At 36.7% G+C, this 15,290-nt stretch overlaps 1 protein-coding gene across 6 annotated transcripts in view; it reads right to left on the bottom strand.

Annotated features, from left to right (window-relative positions):
• CUL3 (cullin 3) overlaps positions 1-15,290 on the bottom strand; it is an 82,018-nt gene that overhangs the window by 55,202 nt on the left and 11,526 nt on the right. The window lies entirely within an intron of this gene.

Consider the following 15,290-nt stretch of genomic DNA (forward strand, 5'->3'; position numbering starts at 1 on the left):
AAAAAAAAAAAAAAAGAAAGAAAAGAAAAATCCTAAATACTTAAATGGAACTAAAAGGCTCTATCTGTAGAACTGGCCCTGGGGCTATTGCTCCAATTTTACCTTTCCTCCCCCATTTTTGAAGAAATAGTGAGACCACTGATTCCTGAGTCAAATTACCTAGGCTAGAATCCCAGCTCCCTGACTAGCTGTATGACTTTGGATACATTATTTAATCTCTATGCTTCAGTTTCCTTATATGTGAAATAGTGTCCATTTTGTAGGATTATTGAAAGGATTAAATTAACACTTGTAACATACTTAGAACAATTAAATTAACACTTGTAACATACTTAGAACGATTAAATTAACACTTGTAACATACTTAGAACAGTGTCTGGCACTCATTAAGCACTCTAGCTACAATGGAGCTGCATACAGAAAATGTGTTCTGCCATTTCTTTTGCCTTGATTCACAGCTCACTCCCTCACTTTTTTTCCCTCAAGTCCTACCTTCAGTTTTTCCCTGACCACCCTATTTCAAACAACAACCTCTACCTTTACTCCTTAACCCTACAGTTTATTTTTCCTCACAGAACTCATCACTAGGTACTGTATTACTAGTTTCTTGTTTCTCACACCAAAATGTAAGCTCCATAGCATCAGGGATTCTGTCTTTTCCATGTGTATCTCCTACACCTACAATAGTGCCTGGCATATGTAAGATATTTTATTTTATCCCCACCCACCAATACCATGATCCACTTCCAACATGGTAAGCTCTTTCAGTGTATCTATCTGCCTTTGCACATAAGTTCCCTGAGTCTGAAATGTTTTCCTAATGCAATCCTGATAATACTACGTAGATTTCAAGACTTCCTTCACATAATCCACAAGCATACTGCCACCTTCTCCAATAAGAGGTTACTGACCACTACTACTTCCTGCTATGCTATCAGTCCAATGGAAAGAGTATTTAACTAGGAAACAGAATCTAGATTCTGGTTCTAGCTTTATCATGAAGAAGTGTGCTTGTCTTCTAGGTTTCTATAACTCTTTTGTTGTACTATACTACCAAACTCTCCAGTTATTCAAATCCAACTAATCCTCCATGGTCTAGCTCAACTGTCAATACTCCAACCTAATAGACAGCTTTATCTCCAAACATCCTTTACTATAGACAATCTACAGTAGTAAACAATTTTTCAGGTTGGGAGAATCTGAAGTCATGGTGATTTTTGAGAAACAAATATAATATATGTATTAAAATATATAGATATCTATGAACCTAAGTTCTAAACAAAAGAAATTAAAAAAATCATTGAGTATTATAACTAGTATAAACAAGTGATTGGAAATACCAAACATTGAAAGAAAATACACATAACGCACTAATCCCAACACATAGGAGAGTAAGTTCAAATAGGAAAAAACTATCTAATTTATTTTTTCTTATATTAGAGAAAAAGAGGTCTTCAAGAGATATTAGTGATGGGACAATATGTCTAGTCTACTAAACATGTAGTATAAAAACCATTAGCTTATACTACATAACTTAGAATTTTATTATATATTTAATCTTTTGTTCACAACTGAATTTTGTCTTGTACACAAGATGCATTTTGAAGCTTTTGGACTTCAAAATATATCACCCAGAAATTATTCCATAAATATGCTGACTATATCAAAAGTGATAAATATCCATGTCGGTTAGTTGAAAGCACTGTGTTTAACAAATACTATTATGCAAAGTAGATAAAATAAATCATTTATTTCAACTTATTAAGTCTACCAATTGTCAGATACAAATTTCCAAGGTAGCTAAGACTGAAAAAAAAAACAAAACAACCATCAACACAGCAAGTTGAAAATGTAGCTATATATAAATTCTTCGCCACACTTCATATTCTTTCACTGAAACACTAAATTCTGAGTGTCAATTAAATTAAAATCATGAAAATACTAGAGAAATTGCACAATGTAACAAAAATAAAATGGTATATTCCAAACACCAAGAATATCTAACAATTAATTATTCTTAAGGACTTAAGTAAACTCTGTATACCCCTTTGTTATAAAAATCAAGTTATGTTTTACCTACATTAAAGTCACCCTGATTTGGGGACACAAAAATGTGCTTGGTATATTTCATTCATACAAAAATGTGTTTAGATGAATGAAAAAGTGACCAATTAAACAGTTATAAAATAAACCATGTTTTTCAAAATCACTAATACTCTTTAAAATAAAATATATCAACAAGCATCTATATAATATTTATACTTAAACCTGACTTTCAACAAAATAATATGATCAACTAGCACAATGTGTCATAAATAAAACTTTATTTGCATTACACTTCAAAAATTATCCTCACAAATAAGTGCATATTACTTAGCAAAAAAAAGCTATTAAGAGCTAATTTTGTTAAATTTATTTTTGAATGACTATGCATATACACACATACCTAAGACAAAGTAAATGTCTTACATATACTTGTTGTAATCATCTCTTCATTATTCAAATCACTCTATAAGCAAAAAATTATTTCTTTACTACTACCCCCAAAAATATCTTTCTACTCTGATACATCAAAAGTAAATGGATATTTTTTCAAATATATATCATAAAGTGGTAGGAATCAGATGAAAATACAACATTTATGAAAATTAAAACAGGCTTTTTAAACAAAAAGATGGCATATAAATGAAAAATATACACTAAATGGAAAAAGCCTCATTTTACAAAATATTAATGTAACAATACAGACATTTTGAAAAAGAGAAAGCGGGGGCTGTGTATGTGTGTGTAACATTGTTAGTCTCACACTCAACACAACCATTAATTTCTGCACCAGAAAAGGCAAATGGGAAGGAACCCTGCTATAGAGGTGATCCTAGGATCAAAAGGGCCTGCTGACAAGTATGACCGGTAGTATTACTTAAGAAGACCTCTAAGAAGGTTACTCAGTTGAAGAGTTGGAATTTGAAGGGTGAGATAAGCAAGAACAAGTAACAAAGCCATGGAAAGGTGATAAAAGTATAGGGTCAGCTGTGACAGGATAAAATGAGCCATTGAAAACTGGCTGCGCATGGTACTTAGCTTTGAAAGGATAAAGCAATGCATAGATAATAGTTCAAAACAGATCACAAACCTGGTGAATAATTAGAATCATCTGAATAGCAATAGATTTTGATAAAAGAGATCGAGAAGACAAAACACAGACTGGGAGAAAATATTTGCAAAAGACATATCTGATAAAGGACTGTTCAACCTTGTGTTCTTAGCCTCTGGTACAATTGGCTTCATTTTATGTCATTTCACTTAAAGTCACAGAACCTATCGACAAAGTTAAGTGAAGACTTACTATATACAAAGAATTCATAAAACTCAACAATAGAAAACAAATGACCCAATTTAAAAAATTGGCAAAAGACCTGACACTTCACCAAAAAATACAGATGACAAATAAGCATATGAAAAGATTTGTGATATCTGATCATTAAGGAAATGCAAATAAAAACAATATTGGGATACCACTACATATCAATTAAGATAGCCAAAATCCCAAACAGTGACAACACCAAATGCTGGTGAGGATGTACATTAACAGGCATTCTCATTCACTGCTGGGGGAAATGCAAAATGGCATATTTTTACTATAATGATCCAGCAATTATACTCCTTGGTATAAATACCAAAGGAGTTGACAACTTATATCCACACAAAACCCCACACACAGATGTTTATAGCAACTTTATTCATAATTGCCAAAACTTGGACAAGATATCCTTCAGTAGATGAATAGATACATCCAGACAGAATATTATTTAGCACTAAAAAGAAATGAGCTATCAAGCAATGAAAAGACATGAAGGAACATTAAGTGCATATTACCGAGTGAAAGAAGACAATCTAAAAAGACTACATAGCAGCTGTGGGCAAACTACGGCCCACAGGCCGGATCCGGCCCATTGGAAATGAATAAAACTAAAAAAAAAAAAAAAGACCGTACCCTTTTATGTAATGATGTTTACTTTGAATTTATATTAGTTCACACAAACACTCCATCCATGCGTTTGTTCCGGCCCTCCGGTCCAGTTTAAGAACCCATTGTGGCCCTCGAGTCAAAAAGTTTGCCCACCCCTGCTACATACCATATGATTCCAACTACTATATGACATTCTGGAAAAGGTAAAACTAAGAAGACTGTAAAATCACCTGTTACTAGGGGTTAGGGTGGAGGGAAAGATAAAAAGGCAGTGAGGCTATTCTGTTTGGTACTATGACAGAGAATACATTTCATTATTCATTTGTTAAAACCTAGACAATGTACACCAAGAGTAATCCCCAATGTAAACTATACACTGGGTGACAATAATATGTCAATGTAGGTTCATCCACTGTAACAAATGTACTACTCCGGGGTGAGATGCAGAAAGTAGGAGAGACTATATGCGTGTGTGGAGGCAGGAAGTACATGAAAAATCTCTGTACCTTCTGCTCAATTTTGCTGTGTCTCTAAAACTGCTCTACAAAATAAAGTCAATTAAAAAAAAAAGCTACTAATAACAGTCAGGATTTGCAAACCACTGACTTTAAAAGAACCACACCAGCCATTTCTGTTCCATTCCTTTGCAGAATTTCTTCAACATGAACATATTTTTATATAGTTAGAATAATAATATTGATGTAATTCTGAGTCCTGATTTTTTTAAGCCATCAATCAACATTCAACATTAACCTCTGCTTTAGGAAACCTCTACTTATAGCATATCATTTCCAAAGCACCATAATAATTCAAAGAAAAAGGTCTATTAGAAAGAAACACAAGAAAAAAATGTTATCTGAAATTTAAAGCAACTTCCTACATAACACCAAAAGCATGATCTATAAAATAAATAAATAATTGTGTTCCATCAAAATTAATGCTTGTTCTGCAGATACAGTTAAAACAATAAAAAGATAAGCTCTAGACTGGGAGAAAATATCAAATGACTTGTATCCAGAATATATATATTTTAAAAAACCTTACAAGTAAAAAACCCAAACAATTAAAAAATGGGCAAAATAACTTAAGAGACACTTCACCAAAGATATATAAAGGCAATTTTGCACATGAAAAGATACTCAACAACATTAACCATTAAGAAAATTAAAACCATAATGAGCCCTGTTCTGGTGGCTCAGTTGGTTGGAGCATTGTTGTCCAGTACAAAAAAAGGTTGGGTGTTCAATTCCTGATTGGTCCAGTCATGTACGTGAGGCAACCATAGATGTTTCGCTCACATAGATGTTTCTATCTCTCTCTCTCCCTCCCTTCTTTCCGCTCTCTCTAAAAATCAATTTAAAAAACATATCCTTGGGTGAGAGTTAAAAAAATAAAACATAATGAAATGCCACCACACACCCATTAGAATGGCTAACACAAAATACACTGACAATGCCAAGTGCTGAGGAAGATTCCCAGTAACTAGAACTTTCATACATTACCAAAGAAGGGAACGCAAAATGGTACAGCCCCAATGGAAGAGTTTGGCAGTATTTTATGAAGTTAAATTGTTTACCATATGACCCAGCAAGCCCATTCCTAGGTATTTACCCTAGAGAAATGAAAACTTATATTCACACAAACACCTGTACATGAACATTCCAAGCAGCACTATTCAAAAATCACAAAACTCTGTTCACAATACAAATGCTTTTCAACAAGTAGGTAAGTGGATAAGTACACTATGGCACATTCATACAATAAAATATTACTCAGAAAAAAAAGAACTATTGATACATAAAATAGCTTGGCTCTATCTCAAAATAATTATGCTGAATGAAAAGTTAGTCTCAAGAGGTTACAAACTATATGAGAAAACAAAATTATAATGACAGAGAATAGATCAGTGGTTGCCAAGTACCAGGGGTTGAAGAAAGGTGTGACTATAAAGGGAAAACACAGAGTTTTCTGGTGTGAGGGAATGTTCTATATTGATTGTTATAGGTGTTCCATTATTCTACACATTGGATAAAATTCATAGAAATATACATGAAAATAAAAGGCTAATTTTATTGTATACTGATTTTTTTTAAACTTGCAATTATGATTCCCAAGTTGGGTCCTATTTTATTACTATACCATAAACAAATAACAATCTTTACTCATAAAAGCAACTTGAATGACAATGAAAGAATTCTGAATTGTTTTTATGAATGACCATGTAATAATTCAAAATTGGTATATTACATTCTTCATTACTGTGAATATAGTTTTTCCTGTTTTGTTTTTTTTTACATCCTTAGCAAACATTAAAGTGGAATTACTAAGTCAAAAGAAAACCTTTATTTTTTTTGATGTTGTAATAAAACATGTTCACTGATAAATTAATGCCTAAGTTGCAAAAAACACATTTCCAAATCAAATTACTGGCCAAGGGAAGAGGAGGATGAAAAGGAGGATGAAAAGGAGGATGATAGGAAAGGCCAGCAGGCATGAACTTGCCCTTGAGTTTTCACATCCAAGTATCTTCATGAATTGATAAGGAGGCTGACCCTGGGCCAGCAGCTCTTGGCTGTGGAGAGCTGAAGAACATTAATAATCTGCACAGTACCCCCACCCTCTGACATAACACATGCAAAATTATTTTTTAACCATTACTTTAAACTTTTCACCCTTGAAATTTCAATGCCTAAGGCAAAATCCTAGGTAGCCAATCTCATAGAATGTCTAGGTAACAAAAAAATTCATCAGCTAAAACTAATTATAAAGATTTTAGTTCTAAAGTTCACTAAAATTATAACTGAGCCATATAATTAATGAGGGTAGAGATTACTGAAAGTTAAGAACTTTCTTCTCTAAGTCTCAAAACTCAAGACAATATTTAATTCAAATATTAATTAAATCTCAGAAGTACAGAAATTTGTATGTAGCATTATTTTGTTGTTGTGTTTGTTTTTTTAATCCTCACCCGAGGATATTTTTCATTGATTTTTAGAGAGGATGGAAGAGAGAGGGAAAGACAAAGAAACATCGATGTGTGAGAAACACATCAATTGGTTGCCTCCTGCACATGTACTGACCAGGGCAGGGCTGGGGATAAGCCTGCAACAGAGGCTCATGCCCTTCACTGGAATCGAACCTGGGACCCCTGGGTCCACAGACCCATGCTCTATGCCAGTGATGGCGAACCTTTTGAGCTCAGCGTGTCAGCATTTTGAAAAACCCTAACTTAACTCTGGTGCCGTGTCACATATAGAAATTTTTCGATATTTGCAACCATAGTAAAACAAAGACTTATATTTTTGATATTTATTTTATATATTTAAATGCCATTTAACAAAGAAAAATCAACCAAAAAAATGAGTTCGCGTGTCACCTCTGACACGCGTGTCATAGGTTCGCCATCACTGCTCTATGCACTGAGCCAAACCAGCCAGGGCTAGCATTATTTTGCATTAAAATAAATATCATGGCCCAGCCAGCATGGCTTAGTGGTTGAGGATATAGACCTATGAACCAGAAGGTAATGGTTGACTGGTTGATTCCCAGTCAGGATTGTGACTGGGTTGTGGGCTGGATCACCAGTATGGGCAGAGGCAGCCAATCGATGATGTTTCTGTCTCTCCCTCCCTCTCCCTTCCTCACTGAAAGCAATTAAAATACATGTAAAAAAAATAAATAGACATCATGTATTAAAAACATAAAATGGGGCACGAACAACAGGAGTACATGCTACTTATACAAAGAGCATTAAAAAGTATCACAGAGATACTATAATTTTAACAGGTATGACGGACCTCCTAGGAATCTGTAGTATTTTAACATTCACCCAGGAGCTAAAACAATTAAATTCGTATTTGCAAGCACCTGCCCAGGGCAACTACTAACTAGTTACTTAACCTATCTGGTCTGTAGCTCCTCTTACCTATTGATTAGATCAACATCACATCAAGCTCCACTAAGATGCTTTAGTATCAATGCAGGGCAGACTCCATTTCCTCTGATTAAACATGATTTCTATTGGTTTTGTGTGATTTTAAAAGTCAGATTTGTTTTCTACTCTTTTAAAATAACTGGGAGCCACTGAATGTCTGTTATGTACCTTTCTGGGTCTAAATTCTGAAACACATTGCTTGTTTCACGTGAATATGTACATAAATATGCAACATTTACCATAATTTTAAAAAGGACTTAAGTTCCCACTTATAACACTTGAATTTTTACAGAGTCCTACATATGTGATCTAGGGCTTGTCACTTTATAAACTTTACCAGTTACATAAATCCTATTTTTCCAAGAAATGCCATTAAAGAATTATTCTTGCAGATCTCAAGAATTTTTCACTTCATCCTACTAATGTGATATAAACCTATCAAAAGTGGCTTAGTACAGAAGTGAATCTCAATGGAAACTAAGTAATCCTCCTATATAATAAAAGCCTAATATGCAAATTGTCCCCTCGACTGGGAGTTCGACTGCTTGCTATGATGTGCACTGACCACCAGAACATGGCAGGTGTCGACTGCACACTGCGACCTCTTGCCGGCTACGTGGGGGCAGGGATGATGGGGACGGAGGTGCGGTGAGAATGTAGGGTGTCCACCGAGCTCATTCTCACTCCCCTTACTACCCTCCCCTGGGACACCAGGGCTGGCACGCTGGTGAAGCCTCTGCGCTCAGGTGCCAGGTGCCCGCGAGGAGCCCACCCCACACCTGTGCATCTTCTGGCTGAGCCGGGCCACAGCCGCTGGGACTGTAGGGGCCAGTCGGCCTCCCCGTGGGTTCGCGCAGAAGCCGGTCTGTGAGGCCAGCTGGGAGAGAGTGCACTGCCTGCCCGGCTTCCGTGTGGCGCCACTGGCAGCACTCACAGCATCTCAGCATGGGGACTCGGGCATCATGACTCAGATGGAGGGGGGCACGTGGGGACCCCGGGGCCCAGGTGCTGCCCAGGGCCCAGAGGTCAGCTGGGACCTGCCCTTCCACACCAGACGCTCACGTTTTGATCACTGGCCAGGCCTAGGGACAGCATCCGTGCAAGAATTTCATGCATTGGGCCTCTGGTGGAATATAAAAGACATTTTCCTAATCCAACACAAACGGTTTGAAAAGAGCTCTACAGCTCTTTGTCTTACCCCAAGAATTCCTGATCTCAAAGATTAGCCATATACAGTGAATAGTGGCAGCACAGAAGTACAGAAGCTGAAAAGCCTCTCAGCCTGATTCAAATCACAGACCCAACAGCAGATGTGTGCCCCGGAGAACTTAATTACTTTGTGTATCAGTTTTTATAAAATAGCAATAGCAGCACCACACCAACAACAAGGAGGTGTTGTACGGATAAAATGAGTTAACATACACAAAATGCTTAGAACTGTGCCTAGCCTACAGTAAATGCCATACAAGCATTTTCTACTATTATTTCTTGTATTACATATTCATAATCCTATGTAATAAAAGCCTAATATGCTAAGTGTCTGGTCAACCAGTCGGCCGTTCAACCAATCAAAGTATAATATGCTATTGATATGCTAAGGCTACTCAACTGCTAGCTATGATGTGCACTAACAACCAGGGGGCAGACAGTCAACCCGTCGACCAGTAGCTATGATGTGCACTGATCACCAGGGAGCAGACGCTCCAACCAGTAGGTTAGCTTGCTGGTGGGGTCCGGCCGATCGGGACTGGGCGAGACAGGCCAGACACACCCTGGAGCCCTCCCGCGGTCCCTCCCCGGCTGGCCAACCTCCTATGTCTCTCCCCGGCCCTGATCATGCACCAGTGGAGTCCCTCAGCCTGGCCTGCACCCTCTCGCAATCTGGGACCCCTCGGGGGATGTCAGAGAGCCGGTTTTGGCCCTATCCTGCAGGCCAGGCCCAGGGACCCCACTGGTGCACAAATTCATGCACCAGGCCTCTAGTATATTCATATACGTATTTGAATCTTGTTATACAAAGCATGTTCCTAAGAGCCAGTATCACGGTCAAGATCATCATCATCATCATCTGGGAGGTTGTTAGAAATGCACAATCAGAACCTACATTTTAACAAGATTAACACAAAGTTCATAAGTGCCTTAAAATTTGAGAAACAAGTGACATAAAATACATATATTCACGTATTTTATACAGTATTTTCTAAACTCTCAATTGCCACTTGATTCTTGCTTTCCTTTCTTCAATACAACAGATATTTCTCCATAACTAGAAGGAATTCTTGTAACGTAGCCAATCTCCTACCATTTGTATATTTAATGTAAGTTTGGTGAATAGATGTTGCTATCTCATAGTATATATACCTTAAAATTTCTGTATTTCAAAACAAGCTTCTGCTGAGTTAACTTTCTAAGAATTCACCAATGACAAGTGATTCCTGATGCCCTCTTGATTTTTTTTCTAGACTGACAGGATTATTCTAAACAATTAGAATAAAGGTGGCAATCTTGATCCGAGGAATCATAACAGTATCAACAAAACAAACTAGCCACTGCAGGGAAAACTTTTTTTCTTGATGCTGTAGGAAGATTCTTCTCTAAGTAATTTACTAATGTATGTATAGTTAGTAATATCAGTTTAAGCATTTCACAAATTTCAAAAAAAAAATTCAATCCTCATGGCAATATTCCCCACTCTTTGTTTTAAGTATCCAAAGTGAAGCTCTTAATTCAAAGCAATACATAAAATCTTTCCGCAAACTAACAACTGAAATATTTAATGATTACTTCCAACAAGCAAAGCAGGATGCTTTGGGGCACTATGGGGGATACAAAATGCATTCAGCAACTTTTATAATCTCTATGGGGGAAGGGAGAAAAGAGGAGCCTAATAGTAGCATTCATATGACCTCAATACAAAGCAGAAAACAATGACTAGCAATAGAGAAGTCAGGAGTTTCAAAGGAGGGGCACACAGTGAGAATTAGGACAACACACTTTCATAAAGAAAATTTGCTACATGTTCAATCAAATAATCATCTAAATTTGGTATTGTTTTAAAAAATACATTCTTAGTTCGAATACTTAAACTTTAAAAAAAATAACAAACCTCAGAAAAATCAGGATTTTTCTATGAGTACAAGGTAATGCCATTAAAAAAATGAAAGCTTTTTACCTACTGGTTTAAAAGGGAAACAAAAAGAAAAAAGTAGTATACCACAGTAGCAATATAAGTTATCATTTGTACAGTACTCTATTTCCAATGGTTAAGACAATAAGAGATACATTGAAAGCCATTATAGCATCAGTACTCTAGTTAAACAATGGGGACACTGACAGAATAAGTAGTAAAACACATACAAAGTATGGCAATATGGCAATTAGTCTTTTTATTCTCTTGGGTACCATGGAAAAAAACTACAGTTCTACAAGATCACAGGATCTGGTGCCCAGCAGACTGAAAAACTCCAGTCTCAAAAAACCAGAGGTATACAGCCCCAAAATTATACTGTGCTTTTTAATGGTGAAATACATTCTGCATAAACAATGGTTAGATTCAGCAATTAATTTGGGTAGGTAGCCACCAGACAACACATCTGGACAGTTCAGGAATATAAACCATGATGGTTTCCATTTGGATGCTACAAACATTCTTTTTTTAAAAAAATATATTTTATTGATTTTTTTACAGAGAGGAAGGGAGAGGGATTAAGAGCCAGAAACATCGATGAGAAACATCAATCAGCTGCCTCCTGCACGCCCCCTACTGGGGATGTGCCCGCAACCAAGGTACATGCCCTTGACCGGAATCGAACCTGGGACCCTTGAGTCCGCAGGCCGACGCTCTACCCACTGAGCCAAACCGGTTAGGGCTAGAAACATTCTTAAAGATTCATTTCAACAGACAATTATTGAGTATCAACTATATTAAGGAGCAGGAAACACAAAGATGAATGAAACAGGTCCTAGCTTGTTCATACACTTATTTAATAAATATTAAAAGAATGTCACGAGAGAATACAACAGAAAACAAGATAGACGTACCTGTCCTCAAGTCTTTTAGTCTACTCAACAATGTAATCGGAAAGAATTGAAGTTTAACATAGGTGAACTTGGCTAAATAACACTTTAAACATGGCTCTCCTCAAGCATCTTTTCTCTACTAATCCTTTCAAAATAGATGCTACTCAACTTCCTGTGTCCCTCATATCACAAGATTGCTATCTTTCTAACTCTCTAATAATCCATATTCCTACCCTTTCCCCAATTTCTTTCTCTTTTGAGAATATCCTATACATATTCAAGTAACTTTTCCATATCTTATTCATTAAGATTCTGTATACCTAGCTCACATAGTACACCTTCCTATTCTGTTTGACTCCTGTCATCACCTTAAGCAACTCTAATATTCAATATGATGGGTTCTCAGTTTCTTTGGGCAACTTTAAGTGAGAAAAAAAGAGATGTGAAGATGGCAGATTGAAAGGTAAGTCACAATAAAGCATTGAAAACGACATTCCTACTGAACCTTTATTCCCATCTTCTCCAGTCTCTGGCTGCTACCACCCACAAAATAAAAGCCAAACCCCCTACAATGTTTTCAAAACTTTGTCCAAGTAACTCTCATTCTTATTTCTGACAAATGCACTTGAAATCCTTTATATTTCATCTACACTAGTAATTTTTAACCTTTGTCATCTCATGGCACACATAAACTAATTCCTAAAATTCTGTGGCATACCAAAAAATGTATATTTTTTTACCAATCTGACCAAAAAAGGTATAATTTTGATTGATTTGCCATGAAAAAAAAAATTACCTACTCTTTGTGCTCCAAAGTGACTTAAAAAAAAATCAGGGGAATACTTGTATATAAGGATTTCTGCTACCAATAACTAACCAATCAGATACAACCTTATTATGCGACGTGACCAATAAGGTACAACTCTTATATGACCTACGTATTTATGGTTCAAGACAGGGCATTCATACTGAATGGCTATTATGTTGGCTGCTGTCATTTTTTAATCTGACAATCTAAGGGAAAAGAGGTCAGGTACTGCATGTTTTAAAAATTCTTGTGGCACACTGGTTGAAAATCACTGGTCTACACTGATCTACCTGACCAAGGCTCATACCTACATATCTTTGCTACTCATGCCATTTTTCCTACTGAGACTATCTTTGGCCTTTGTTTATTCACGGGGTGAGTCTAACAATCCTTTAAAACTCATGACCTTTTCTTTCAACCCTGCTCCTCATTCCTCAGGCACAACAATTTCCCTTCAAATCTGATTACCTCACTAAAACTGGGAGCTTTCTGATGACAAGTATGATATCTTAATTATATTTTGGTGGCTGAAAACAGGAGAGTATTTGTGGGCCTCTGAATCTGCTAATAAAAATCTTATTTTCTAGTGCTTTTATCAACATTCTTCATAATTCACTGCCACCATTATATTTATAACATTTTATAAATAAATGCCATTAAAAATCTCTCTGCATTCATTCACATTTACCTAGAAAGGGAGGAAAAGCACTAAAAACCTTTATTATAGAAGCTGAGTCTGATTAATTGGCCTACACAATAGTCTAGAGCAGTGATGGCGAACCTATGACACGCGTGTCAGAGGTGACACGCAAACTCATTTTTTTGGTTGATTTTTCTTTGTTAAATGGCATTTAAATATATAAAATAAATATCAAAAATATAAATCTTTGTTTTATTATGGTTGCAAATATCAAAAAATTTCTATATGTGACACAGCACCAGAGTTAAGTTAGGGTTTTTCAAAATGCTGACACGCCGAGCTCAAAAGTTTCGCCATCACTGGTCTAGAGCCTATCATAAAATTACCAACTTAATTTACATATGCAATGAGTACCATCATATAAACATCTTAATTTACCTACAAATAAACATAATTTCTAAAACTCTGGCTATTTTTATTTTCCCTCTAAAACTGGGGAGACAAATTAATATATTAAAACAATAGTTTACATAGAAACGTCATTTTCAGCAAATGAGACCCTGTGTACAAATAATTAGTAGTAGGGTGTTATTCTACAAAGACTTCAATTTACAAAACAAAATCCAAAAAGAAAGTCACTTAAAAATTGAAACTATTCCCTCATGAGGCTTCAATTTTCCTACCTACCTAAGAGCTTCGAATTGAGCAGGATTATAAGACACAGATTCAAGTCCTAAATCCAAAACAAGTTCTGCAAGAGGAGGGATCTTTGATACATTGCAAATACTTAGAAGAACAGTGCCTGGCATGAGTAGGTCCTCAACAGGCAGTTTTCTGAATGAATGAAAAGTGAAGAGGATGAAGCTCTTATTTTGCCTTCTTCCCCATCCAATTAAAGTAAGATATTATTTGAAAAATAGGATATATGGATAGAAAGATCTTGACAGCCACTGAAATAATGTTCTTTTTAGCAATAAAGAACTATTTCTACTTGAGTTAAAAAAATCAACATCTTTTTTTGTTCAGCTGCTTTTCTAAGAGGAAAACAAACCTTCAAAGTATAAGAATTCACTTTTATAAGCCCATTTGTGAGGCTGCCATATTATTAAATTATTACTATTACTATAGAGTAATAATTTGAAAGAGAATGACAAATGAAGCATAAAGCAAATCTAAGAAACCTGTTAAGCATTCTTGACATGTTAAAACAAATTTTATACCTGACTGTAAGAAACAATTAAGAATATAAATGTTTTTATTCTACACATATTATGGCACAGGAATGAACAATGGTAAACCGCAAAAATTATGATCCTCTTAAGTCTCAATAACCCCAAACTGTCAAGATGCACTCATTATATAATTTTAAGACTCATTCAGGCTAACAAAACCAACCCCAATTTCAGAAAAATCTAGTAATTTGTTCAAGACTATTGGTAGCAAAATTAGCCCTAAGTCCAGCTCTTCCTACTTCTTATCCAGTACTTTTTCTACTGCAGCTGTTTCTAAATTATTTCTTACTAGAGGCCCAGTGCACAACTTCCTGCACAGGTGGGGCTAGGCCTGTCAGGAGGAGGAGACAGCGGGAGGTTGGCCAGCCAGCCCACCCCAATCAGGGCTGGGCAGCCTGGGGGGAGGGGCCACAGGTGACTGGCCAGTGGTCCCCGCCCCTTATTGGGGTGGGGGGCTAGTTGGGGGTAGAGCTGGAAATGGGGAGGGGCTGTGGGCAGTGGGCCGGCTGGCCCTGCCCCCACATGGGGTGAGGGGGCCAATCAGGGTCAGTGGATGGGGGAGGGGCCGTGGGAGGTTGGCCAGCCAGCCCCACCCCTGATTGGTGTGGGTGGGGCCAATCAGGGGTGGAGATGGCTTAAGGGAGGGGCTGCAGGTCAATCAGGGTGGTGGGGGTCCATTGGGGGTG

The sequence above is a fragment of the Myotis brandtii genome, unplaced genomic scaffold (genome assembly GCF_000412655.1).
Source record: "Myotis brandtii unplaced genomic scaffold, ASM41265v1 scaffold79, whole genome shotgun sequence".
Lineage (NCBI taxonomy): Eukaryota > Metazoa > Chordata > Mammalia > Chiroptera > Vespertilionidae > Myotis > Myotis brandtii.